Source organism: Lontra canadensis, unplaced genomic scaffold (assembly GCF_010015895.1).
Source record: "Lontra canadensis isolate GAN:19392208 unplaced genomic scaffold, GSC_riverotter_1.0 scaffold86, whole genome shotgun sequence".
Taxonomy (NCBI): domain Eukaryota; kingdom Metazoa; phylum Chordata; class Mammalia; order Carnivora; family Mustelidae; genus Lontra; species Lontra canadensis.
Window position 1 is genome coordinate 3722016 of NW_022631080.1, and position 13067 is coordinate 3735082.

A 13067-nucleotide genomic window follows, 5' to 3' on the forward strand; every position below is an offset into this window, starting at 1 on the left:
TTTGCCTTTAGCTCAGGTCATGATCCCAGGGTCCTGGGATCGAGCCCCACACCTGGCTCCTTGCTCAGAGGGGAGCCTGCTTCTCCCTCTGCCTGCCACTCCCCCTGCTTGTGCTCTCTCTCTCTTTCTCTCTGTCAAATAAATAAATAAAGTCTTTTTAAAAAGTGTTGAACATCTGATATGTTTACATATTTTTGTTATCTTAAGCAACATCAAAAAAACTTTATAGGCATATCTGTATATTTACTTTAAAAAATGTATAGATGTAAAAATTATCAGGTCAAAGGGGATAAACCATTTTAAGGCCACTGCTCTATAATGCCAAAACATCAAAAACTTGTAGCCAGGGGCACCTGGGTGGCTCAGTGGTTTGAGCCTCTGCCTTCGGCTTGGGTCATGATCTCAAGGTCCTGGGATTGAGCCCCGCATCGCATTGGGCTCTCTGCTCGGCGGGGTGCCTGCTTCCCCCTCTCTCTCTCTCTGCCTGCCTCTTTGCCTACTTGGGATCTCTCTCTGTGTGTCAAATAAATAAATAAAATCTTTAAAGAAAAAAAAATTGTAGCCATTTACATTCTCCCCAACAATTTGCCAGAGTTACCAAGTAGTGTATTATTACCAACATTGTCTTTTCTTACTACAAAAGGGAAAACAATTCTTTGTCCAGAAAATAAAATGAGAGAGAGAGAGATGGAAACAATCCTTTGTCAAATGATAGGCAAAATGTTTATTGCTTTAATGTTAATTTATCTGATTACTAATGAGGCTAAATTTATTTGTCATATCACATTGGAATTGGTGAATTGTCTGGTTATATTTGTTATCTTATTAAATGATGTGATAATTTTTTTTCGTATTTTGTATGAGAGTATATAAATTTTAAATATATATTATATAAAATATATAGATACTCATAATATATATACACATACATATATGTGTGTGTGTGTGTGTGTGTATATATATATATATATTTAACCATTTTATCATAGAGTTTGCTCATATATTGCAGTTTGTTACCTGCCTTTCTAAGTTAATGATTTTGTCAAGATTCCAAGTAATACAACATAATATTAAACCTGTCATTTTTTTCATTTTTTTCTTGTTTCTCACACATAAAAGGTAATTCCTCATTTTAAAATGAGACAGATATTCATATTTATTTTTACTCTTACTATGTATTCATTTAACTCTTATTCCTCCTGAAATATATACATTTTTACATAAAACTTATACAATATCGAGACTTATATCTAGCACCCCCTGAATGCTTATAATTAAATAGGAAGTTCACCGATATCCCTATTTTTTCAAGAAGATACTCTCCATCATGTTAAAAAAGAAAATGCTAATCACTTCCATTTAAAACTTAGAATTGACGTTGAATTTTGCAAAATGACTTTTCAGAATATAATGAGATGACTAAATTACTAGTATTATTTTACTGCCACTGAATGAACAGAATAAACCCTGTTTGGACTCATTTTTCGAGATGTTGGGCTTGGCCTCCAATTTTAATTCTTGTATTAACAACGTCAGATACTAAAGTGTTTTTTGTTTTAATTTTTGTTTTTGAGAAAGCTTTTTCCAAAGGGTGGCAAAAAAAGATGATCAAGTGCAACTCCATTTTTATATATTAAAAATTTACTTATTCCAAACAAAGAATCTTTATATAAAAGATTGACTCAGGTTGGGATTCCTGTTCAAACATCAAGTCCAGGTGATCCTTGCCATCCAAGCCTTGGCCACATGTTCAATACTACAATATGGAGGTAGATTCTCCAAGCCAATTAGATGAAAATGTGGGCAATTTACCAGAAGTAGCAACAAATGTCCTCTAACAGATATGGCTCTCTTTTGTTTTTCACATTCTCCTTGAGTCAATTCTGGTATTATATATTTTACTAGAAAGTGATCCATTTCATCTAAGTTTTTAGATTTTTATAGCATCTTTGTGTCTAACACATCATCCTAAAATTAATACATTTTCCTTTGTATTTTTTTACATTTTCTGTCTTTTCCTCTATTTTATATATTTTTTCTTTTTTCCTTGATTAGAATAGCTAATGAATAACAGAAGGCAAGCTGAGGACAAAACAGAAGCTGATACCCGGCAATCACCACCACAACAACTTCCTGCCACCCCCGCTCGCCCCCCTCCCCCCAAACCCCTCCCACACACACCCCCACACACCCCCACCATGGGACATATGTGACATTCCTCAGGCATTTCTGGCTGCCCTAAAGGAAAAATAGTTAACTTGTAGAGATCACAATCTTGCAAGACCTGATTCTCCCTCAATTTACAAATGTCCCAGTGATTTACAAGGAGGAAGCTTTCTTTCTTTCTTTCTTTCTTTTCTTTTCTTTTTTTTTTTTTTTTTTTTAGGAAGAAACTTTCTTATCAACAGCCTAACTTCCAAAGACCTGTAACTCAGTTCCCGAAGCCCTATCATCATCTTTCCCTCGATAAAACTGAGGGAGGCTGAGGCAGAGGGAAATGTAAATAAAAGTTAAATTTCTTCTAAACCTAAAGCTCATTGGCAAGGACGTGTGATAGGAGGAATGTGATACTCCTACAGGAAGCTCCCAACTCTTACTGCTAATGGCTTACTAAAAAGAAAAACAACCTTAACTTGACAATGGCAAGGCCTTAGGTATCCTATAGGTCATCTTTAGCATATGAAAGTTCTTTTGAAACCTCTCTTTTTCCTTACCTCCCCCCAACTCCATATTATATAATCAACCCCAGTGCAACAGCTCTTTCAGCCCAGGGGTCCTGTCCCAGTGCTTTAATAAACCACCATTTTTTTATAAGATTTTATTTGTTTATTTGACAGAGATTACAAGTAGGCAGAGAGGCAGGCAGAGAGGAGGAAGCAGGCTCCCCATGGAGCAGAGAGCCCAATGTGGGGCTTGATCCCAGGACCCTGGGATCATGACCTGAGCCAAAGGCAGAGGCTTTAATCCACTGAGCCACCCAAGCGCCCCAATAAACCACCATTTTGCACCAAAGATGTCTCAAGAATTCTTCCTTGGTCATCGGCTCTGGACTCTACCCCACTGAAGCTCCTTATATTCTAAAACTTCATCAACATCAAAGGATTATATACCATGACCAAATGGGATTTATTCCTAAAATCCAAGGATGGTTCAACGTACAACAACCAATCAATATACCACATCAATAGAATAAAGGACAAAAACCACATAACCATGTTAAGTAGTACAAAAGAAAGGCATAAAAATGTGTTTATTGGTATTCAAAACTTCATAGAAGTTTATTTTTTTATTAAGATTTTATTTATTTGTTTATATATTTGACAGAGAGGAGCACAAGCAGGGGGAGCAGATGAGGGAGAAGCTAAGCAGGGATCCTGCCACAGGGCTCCATCTCTGGGATCATGACCTGAGCCCAAGGCAGATGCTTAACCAACTGAGCCACCCAGGCACCCCAAAGAAGTTTAAATAACAGATAAAACCGAAGTTGAACTTCATAAACTGAAAATAAGTCAGAGAAAATTATAATGAGACTAAATGAAAATGTGAATGATAAAGGAATAAAGAATAAAATGGAAAACCCACATTCATCCAATAGTATTTATAGAAGGTGAGACTAGAATGAATGTAATTATTGAAAAAATACTTGGTGAGGACTTTTCAGAGAGGAAGTTAGAAATAAATCCTCAAATCGAAAAAGTACATGGAATCACCAGTAAAATAAATAAAAACATACATACTACTATACGTCTTATCAGATACCTCACCTCAGCATTACCCTTTCCTCATTCCCCATTAAAAGAACAGGCGACTCTGTTAGATCACAATATATGTACAGTCTGATAGTCTTGTTATTCGTGATTCCACTAAATCTACTTCAAACCTCTCTCCTCATTCCAGCAGGTGAAGATACTACCAAAGCAACCTGCTCAGGGCTTCTACATGCTGAGCCCATTGTGAATTATTTTTCCTTTCCTCACACTCCATTCCCCAGGACTTTGAGACCTAGTTTATAGCACTTCTAGGGATCAAGTTACAGCTTGATCATGCATTCTTATACTGGATCACCCTTCTCTGCTTTTGCCCTGCCATCCTGTTCACTTGGATTGTACTCTCTAATTAAATAAGAACACATTAAACCCTTGGCCTAAGGCTCTGTTTTCTGGGGAAGCAAGGCTAAAATCAGCTGGTAAACTATAGTGCATTAATGACAAAGAGGAAAAATCTAAAAAGCAATCTGGAAGAAAGAATACCAAATAAGAACAATTAGAGTGTTAGCCATCTTCCCAACAGTAACAATAGACTCCAAAAGATAACTGAAATATACTCTTTAAAGTGCTAATAGAGAAGTCACTTTAGAATGCAATACTCAACTAACCATATTAACAAATAAAAAATACAGCATTTTCAGACAATGGTAGAGATTTCTACCTATATACCCTCACTTGTAGAACTTCTAAGGAATAGGTTTCTTACTGAAGGGAATTAACCCCACATGAAAAAAACAGGATAAAAAACAATACTAAGCAAAAAAATTATTAGACATGTATATAAACCCAAGAAAAATTAACTATTAAACATTGTGTAACTATGTGATTCATTTGGGGGCTAAGTTAAAAATGAAGTGCAATTAAAATCTAGACAATAATTATATGGAAGAGGATAGAAAATATGATCAGAACAAATGTCTTAAAACTTCTTAATATTTTTCTGAAAGGGGTAGAGATACTAAACACAAGAATGTGATCATTCAAGTAAGAATGTTAGCAGTTTACTAAAAATCTAGAATTAGAATAGATAACCTCCAAACTTGTTGAAAAGAAAAACATAACACTGAATGAAAAATGAAAGTTTAAAAAAATACGCAATTTATGCAAAGGCAAAATACACAAAACCAGAATATTGTTTCTAACTGGAAACAAATGCCTAGATTTATAAAAATATGGATGGTAGAGTCTAGTCAAATTTTAGATAGTGTGTAACTCTGAGCAGGAAGGAAAATGCCATCGAATTTGAGGGTTCTCAGTGTATTGCCAGTACTTTATTTCTAAAACAAAAGGATACCAATCAAATATGAAAAAAAAAAAATCACACCTTGACTCTGGTTTTGGATAGACTAGTGATTCTTTTTTGTTTTTTTGGTAAGACTGGAATGATTTGTAATTAGTAAAACTTAAGAAAAAATTGTCATGGATCTGTCCTTTATTACCTCCTGAGTCTTGTATCATGTTTTCTCCTCTTTTCCTCCTCCTTCTTCTAATTTCTCTCTAGTATATAACCTTGTATATAGAACATAGTTAAGTACACATTAAACATTTGTTGACATCAATAATGCACATGAATATACTTTGCAAGCTAAAGACATTATCATAAATATAAGCTTCTCACAAAAACACGTATTTTCCTTCCAAAAAGTGAACCACTATAAACTGTAACATTCTACAGAATACCTGAAAATTAAAAGATGTAAAAACAACATGTACAAATTTAAGGGGATCAAATTTTGCCACCCCAAGATATGCCTCTTTGTCATAGTGATTACTTTAAGCTGGTTATGTTGCAGAGTTTCTTTTCCTTTAGTGCCCACGATTCTTGGTAATGCCTCTTCTAAGAATAAAGAGGTAGACCAGATGAAGAATGGCGAGCAGCAAATCAACATTTACTGAATGATAGTAAAGCAAAGTTTATTGAGCAATAGTACAAAGCTCCCAAAGAAGGAAGTTACCCAAGAGGCTTGCCAATTTGGGAATTAAATCTAGGGGGTTTTATGGGCTCTTTGGTGTGGGGTGTTTTTTTGTTGTTGTTTTTTTTTTAAGATTTTATGGTGTGGGGTGTTTTAATCTGATTAAACCTCCATGTGCCTGTCACACAGTTAGGTTTTTGTTCATTCACAGGGGAAGGGTGGAGGGCTCCTTCCAGGGTGGTACACAATACTTTTTTTTTCTTTTTTTTTTAGATTTTATTAATTTATTTGACAGAGAGAAAGAGATCACACGTAGGCAGAGAGGCAGGCGAGGGGCGGGGGGCAAGCTCCCTGCTGAACAGAGAGCCCCATGCAGGGCTCAATCCCAGGAACCTGAGATCATGATCTGAGCTGAAGGCAGAGGCTTAACTCACTGAGCCACCCAGGTGCCCCTTAAATACTTTCAAGGGTGATTTCCTCTTAGGGGAGTTAGGGGGGCAGGACCCTTGTCCCTGCCTGCCTTTCTTCCAACTATGCTTCATTACTTATTTTTGTTTTAAAGACTTTATTTATTTGAGAGAGAGAGAGAGAGAGGGTCAGAGGGAGAAGCAGGCTCCCTGCTGAGCAGGGAGCCCGATGTGGGGCTCTATTGCAGGACCCTGGGATCATGACCTGAGCCAAAGGCAGACGCTTAACTGCCTGACCTACCCAGGTGCCCCTCATTACTTATTTTTAAGAAACTACAGATATGAGAGAAGCTCTGAAAATGGAGAAGTTATCCTTATAAGAGACAGGCAGGCAGGGACAAATTTCCATTTGTAAGGGTGCCTCATTTGCCTTACCAGGAAGAGGGGGATGACTTAATCCCTAGAAACTCTCATCAAGGGAGAAGTCAAAGATTTAAATCTACATAACAACCTTACTCTTATTTACTGTACTTTTTCTAGAACTCTCTCACAAGTGGCTCCCCACCCCAAACATCTTTTGTGTAAGGCTATGGCTTTGGCCATTTTGGGGAGTTAGTTTTCCCAGTCTCTCCCATGTATACAAAAGGTATAATTAAACTGTTGTTTTCTTTTCTCCTGTTAATCTGTCTTGTCAATTTTATTATTAGATCAGTCAAAGAAACTAGAAGGGTAGAAGGAAAATTATTTTTCCTCCCCCATACATGATTCCTGTAGATACATTTTTGCAAATAAACACTTTTATAGTGAACCTGCCATCATAGAACACTGGTAGAAGCAAAGCATTTATGAATAAAGTAACCAGTGGTACACAATTATATATAAGTTATATGGGAAACTATTAAGTATACAGCATGCAAAGCAGTCTATTAATCTAAGAGTATAATTTGTAACAGAGATTAGACACACAATTGTTATGACAGCATAAATGCTCTCAGAATTGCACTTAAGATACTGTTATAAAGTAGGCCACAGAATGGCACAGAAAAATAGATTTCTCGAGTATGCAAGGCCTAAAAAGAATAATGGACATTTTAGCTTCTTTTTCATAGAAAAGTAGGAAACACATGTGTTAGCTATGAACTGAAAATACAACATAATAGTTTTCATCGAATATTTTTCTTTCTGGCTACTAGCTCTTGCTAGATAGAGCCTTCTAACCAATCATTTAATATTTGTTTCATTGCATTCTGTATATCCAATTTGGTTATGATTTCTAAAAGTAACACACTTGAATATACTTTCTATTTATAATCTTCAATATTTCACAGAATATAACCATAGAATATTAAGCCCAATATTATGGTGAAATTGAGCAAAATCTAACATTATCAAATATCCTTATAATAAGATTTCATAGTATATAGGGAACAAAACAGAAATGAAATAACACATGAACATCCATATGCTAGTGCAACTTGAGTAATACATTATACAACAACCCCTTGACACTCATAAAAGATTAATAGTCTCAAGACAAAAGAAAAAATCCAAATTCACAGGCATTAATCTATTCCAGCACTAATTTTACCACCCTCCCTTAAAAATAATGTCAACTTTTCTTCAAAGTCTATTCTAAGTCAAACTTTCTATCATAGGCCAAGGGCTCAGAACAAGTTTCCCCCAAAATATGACACTTTGGCATATGGACTATTTTGAGCTGAAGGCAATCAAGACCTAGCCGACTAAAGAAAGATTTTTACTTTCCTTAAGCTACCTAAAAGAATTCAGATAGCGGGCCTGGTGCAGAAAGAGAGTTATCACCGAAAGGTAACTTTTTTATCTGAATGACCTATCTGCAGGGCAAACATCTAATTACCACACCTCTGATCTTCTTCTCGCCCTTTGAAGCCTCAGGCCTCTCCGTCCCATACCTTAGCTCAAGATGGCACATAAGCCTCAACTGTCCAGCCTGTCTTTAGAACGCGAATTCTATGGAGACCGCCATACATATGTAATTAACTTTGTTGTTCTGTTAATCTGTCTTATGCTAATTTGATTATTAGAACAGCCAAAGGAATTAAAAGGGTAGAAGTAAAAATTTTTCCACCTCAAAAATAGTTAGCTATGATTTCCATACACGTATTTTGTGGACACAAGGGAAGAACTGAGGGCTGATTATCAGAATATTCTGAGTCCCTGGAGAAACTCCTTGAGAATAGCCTATATTCATTGAAAAAAAAAAATCACACACTGATAGTCACTATACACAACACTCTTGGTATTCATGAATACAGTGTTTCCTTAAAATTGATGCTCCAAGGATCTCCAGTATATGATTATTTATGGAAAAGAGATAAAATATTTAAAACTCTATGTTTCATGCTGTAAGCATTTAAACCGAAACTTCAATTTATATTTTATTTTTCACATTTTGGGGGTATAAATTTCAAACCCAAAGAGAAGTTGAAAGGCCAGTATAATAAATATACTAATTATTAATGTATCACCATGGCAGTTCCATCTCTCTGTCTCCACACACACACAGGCCCACATACACTTCTTTCATCAAACAATCTGAAAGTAGCCTAAGGATAATATTTCACTTCTAAATACTTTGTCATGCCTCTCCCTGTATTAAGAAAACACATATCAAGAAGGGAGTTGGCGGAAATTGGAAGGGGAGGTGAACAATGAGAGACTATGGACTCTGAAAAACAATCTGAGGGGTTTGAAGAGGTGGGGGGGTGGGAGGCTGGGGGAACCAGGTGGTGGGTATTAGAGAGGGCACGGATTGCATGGAGCACTGGGTGTGGTACAAAAACAATGAATACTGTTATGTTGAAAATAAATTTAAAAAATGATTAAAAAAAAAAGAAAACACATATCACCATTTAGCACACTTAAGAAAAGTAACATTAATTTAATTCTATTAACCATTATACTGAAGGGAAGAATTTGCCACCTCAAAATTTACCTTTTTGGAATGTAGATTATTTTAGACTGGTTATTTTTTAGGAATAGCTGACACAGAAGAAGCTCTGAAAACCAAGTAAAAGTTACTTTTTGTAAGGGACATTTTTATCTATTAGGAAAATCTGAAAATGTATGGGAAAAACACTACTAGAGGATGGAATGTCAGTTTTTTTAAACTGCACAAAGGCCACTATTGATCAATATAATAAAATTTTAGGTATGTGTTGTTTAAAATAATTATAGTCATAAACAGAGAACATGTACACAATCACTTAAATGTAATAAATTACTATTGAGAGAAGTCACAGGATATATTGCCTGAATACATTTTATTAATACTCTGATATAGAATAGAGAGTTTTTCAGAATTTTTCAGTTACCATCTCTGAAGAGGAACAGATCCTCTCCAGACATGCTGGAATTAAAGAACAGAAAGTAATGCCTTAATGTAATAAATTACTATTGTTAGAAGTTGTGGGATATATTGCCTGAATACACATTTTATTAATACTCTGATACAGAATAGAGAGTTTTTCAGAATTTTTCAGAGTTACCATCTTTGAAGAGAAACAGATCCTCTCCAGACATGCGGTAATTAAAGAACAGAAAGTAACGCCTTTAGAACACGATGTTATTCTCCACCAATCATGGAATGCCACTCCACCCAAAAACCCTAACTCTCAATTTTGCCTTTACAAACCCTCACTTGGGGGTGTCTGGCTGGTTCAGTCACTAGAGCATGTGACTCTCGATCTGAGGGTCAGGAGTTCAAGCCCCATGTTGGGCATGGAGTCTACTTAAAAAAACAAAAACAAAACCAACCCTCAGTTGTAAGCCATTATTAAGGAATTCAGGACTTTGAGCATAAGCTCCCCATTCTCCTGGATGGCACTGCACCAATAAATAGCCTTTCTTCACTACAAAATCTACAAAATCTCAGTGTCAGCACCCCCCCTCCCACTTTGGTCTACTATGCATTGGGTGGGTGAAATCTCATTTGGTTAGGTTACAAATTCAATTTGTAAGGGTGTCTCCCCCTTTGAGTATGAGGATGATTCTAAATCTCTAGAAACTCTTATCAATGGAAAGGAAATAACTTAAATCCACCATCAACCTTACCCTTGTTTACTGTGCTTTTTCTTTTTTTTTTTTTTTAAGATTTTATTTATTTATTTGACAGACAGAGATCACAAGTAGGCAGAGAGGCAGGCTGAGAGAGGAGGAAGCAGGCTCCCCACTGAGCAGAGAGCCCGATGCGGGGATTGATCCAGGACTCTGAGACCATGACCTGAGCCGAAGGCAGAGGCTTTAACCCACTGAGCCACCCAGGCGCCCCTACTGTGCTTTTTCTAATAACCTCCCTTAACTGGCCTCCTCCCTACTCCAACATCTTTTGTCCTTAGCTGGAGATGTTATTTAAGGTGGTATATTCATGTTTGAACACTTCCTTGCTGGTTCAAGTTGTACTATCTCTGACCTTTCCTATAATCAGCCATATTTTCAAGGTTGCTTTTAGTGAAAAATGCCTTTAAGAAACCAAGATCTCAGTGTCATTTGTGTTCTTTGGTACTAGCTTATCAACATGTCAAAACTCTACAATCATTTAGAACTCTTTTTTTTCCTAATTATGTTTTAGAGTTAGAATATAATTGCTATAGTGAAGTGTAGTTTCTTCAAGGGAGGATCATATATTTGGTTTCTTCATTATTTTGCTTCTGTATAATCTCTAATCACCTTTATTTACTTTATTCTTTCTCTTCATTTATAGAAGTCCAAAGGATACTCATTCCTTTACAAGATGCTTCCTTTTCCCCCAGAAGCAGTACCTTCCTATGATTGCACCATTGTTCCCACACTTTTAGGTCCCTTTCTTTGGATTCTCTCTAGCAAGTGTTCTAATCCCTCTTGTTTCATTCCTGTTCTTAGTATTTTCTCACTCAGAATGAAGACCTCATTTAAATATTTATTTATTTATTTATTTATTTGACAGAGAGATCACAAGCAGGAAGAGAGGCAGGCAGAGAGAGAGGAGGAAGCAGGCTCCCCACCAAGCAGAGAGCCCGATGCGGGGCTCGATCCCAGGACCCTGAGATCGTGACCCGAGCCGAAGGCAGTGGCTTAACCCACTGATCCACCCAGGCACCCCAGACCTCATTTTTTGAAGAGAAATGTATCTGTGTTCTGGCACCAGCATTATCCTGCTGCATGCTCATGATTTTCAAGCAGTTTCACCTGAATCTTCTCTTCAGCCTAGGCTTCAAAGCCACTTGTGTTAGTTTCAGGGGTTTTCCTATCACACATAATCTCAAATTATAGTATTCTTTAACTTCTAGTTATGCTGTTGACATAAGATTTATGTGGTTTTATTTTATTTCCTTGTTGATCTCTACGGGTTTTATAACATGTTTAGAAAATTAGGATTTAAGAAGCTGCTCTTACTGCATAGAAACTCAAAGGTCTGAAATAATCCCTGTATGCTAAAAATTATTTTTCTGTTTTATGTAAATAAATCTGGCTGTGCCTTCTGAGTTATTCCTTATTCATAAAGGGGAAGGGCTTAAAAAACACATGCAGCAATTTTATTCTAAGATTCTAAGTAACATTAGACTTAATTCTAGCAGGGCTGATGTCTCTAAACCAAATTACTTATCATTTTTGAGGTTTACTTACAGTGCTATGAAAGTTTTAAATATAAAAACAAACAACAAAAAAGTATTTTTTGTTCTTCTTCAGCTGAGCACTCCTGAGTTAACTAAAAAAATAATCATTTCCTTTTGTGCCTACTGACTAATGATGTGTTAGACATCAAAAATTATTTTAATCTGTTGCTCAATTCTTTTCCTGTGAGTCTGGTATTCAGCTGGTTAGGCTGTTTGCAGTAAGATGTTTGCATTTGTTGCAGAGGAAAAATTTTCCTCTAACCTTTAAGGTTCTTTTGATTGGTCTTAAGAACTAAATTGAAGCGAAACAGATTAATAGGAGAAAATCACATTTCACTACATGTATATAAGAAATCTACAGAAACATGAGAAATTTCAGATAAAGGGAAAATGAGGCATATAGGTCATTCTGGACTAAGGAGAAGAGGAAGGGTATGCAGCTTCAAAACGAAGGAGGACAATTCACAGGAAGAATGGAAAGAATAAATGTTTGGTAAACAAATGTTTGCTGGACCATACAGAAACAATGGGACACAGAGCTGACTTTGGTAGAATAGGCCTTGCTCAGCTCCTCCCTTCTACATCTAGCTTATATTATACCATAGTTAGCTATCATGATGGCTGCCTTCCTGAAGCAGGTCCTCTATCTAAATCCTTTTAGGCAATTATGGGAGAGGCAAAAAAAAATAAAATAAAATAAAATAAAATAAAAATAAAAACAAACTTGAGTCTTCTGTTTCTTAAAAGTAATCAGCTTAAGATAATCCACATGCCAAAGAGACACATTTTGGGGTGGCAAATTTTGCTCCCCTATGCATTCTTCTTAACTAAGAAAGAGTAAATCAAGTTAGAGTATAGAAAGGAAACAAACAACATTGGGAAATGCTGAGAGCATTGAATTGAATAGAGTAAAACTTAGGAACTTATAGTCACTTAAATTTCCTAATCAGACATTGCCAATGTCCTCCTAAAGTTTAATGAGTGTATTTTACATTATGTCAGTCAAATCATTAAGAATCAGTTATCCTTTTCCTCAACTGGTTTACAACCTACAGTGATACTGCAGTGCTTATTGGTAGAATTACAGTAACAGGAATCAAAATAATCTTAATCCTGCTGTGGACCACAGCTGTATCTCTGGGGGACAAGGGGAATTTTGTGTTCTGAAAACATAAGTGTAAAACAAACTGAGGGACCTTAAAGTTATAGTAAGACATTTTTGTAAAACATTTTATTATTATCTTTTTTAATTTAAATTCTAGTTAGTTAACAGACAGTGTTATATTGATTTCTGGAGTAGAATTCAGTGATTCATCACTGACACATGAAACCCAGTGCCCATCATAA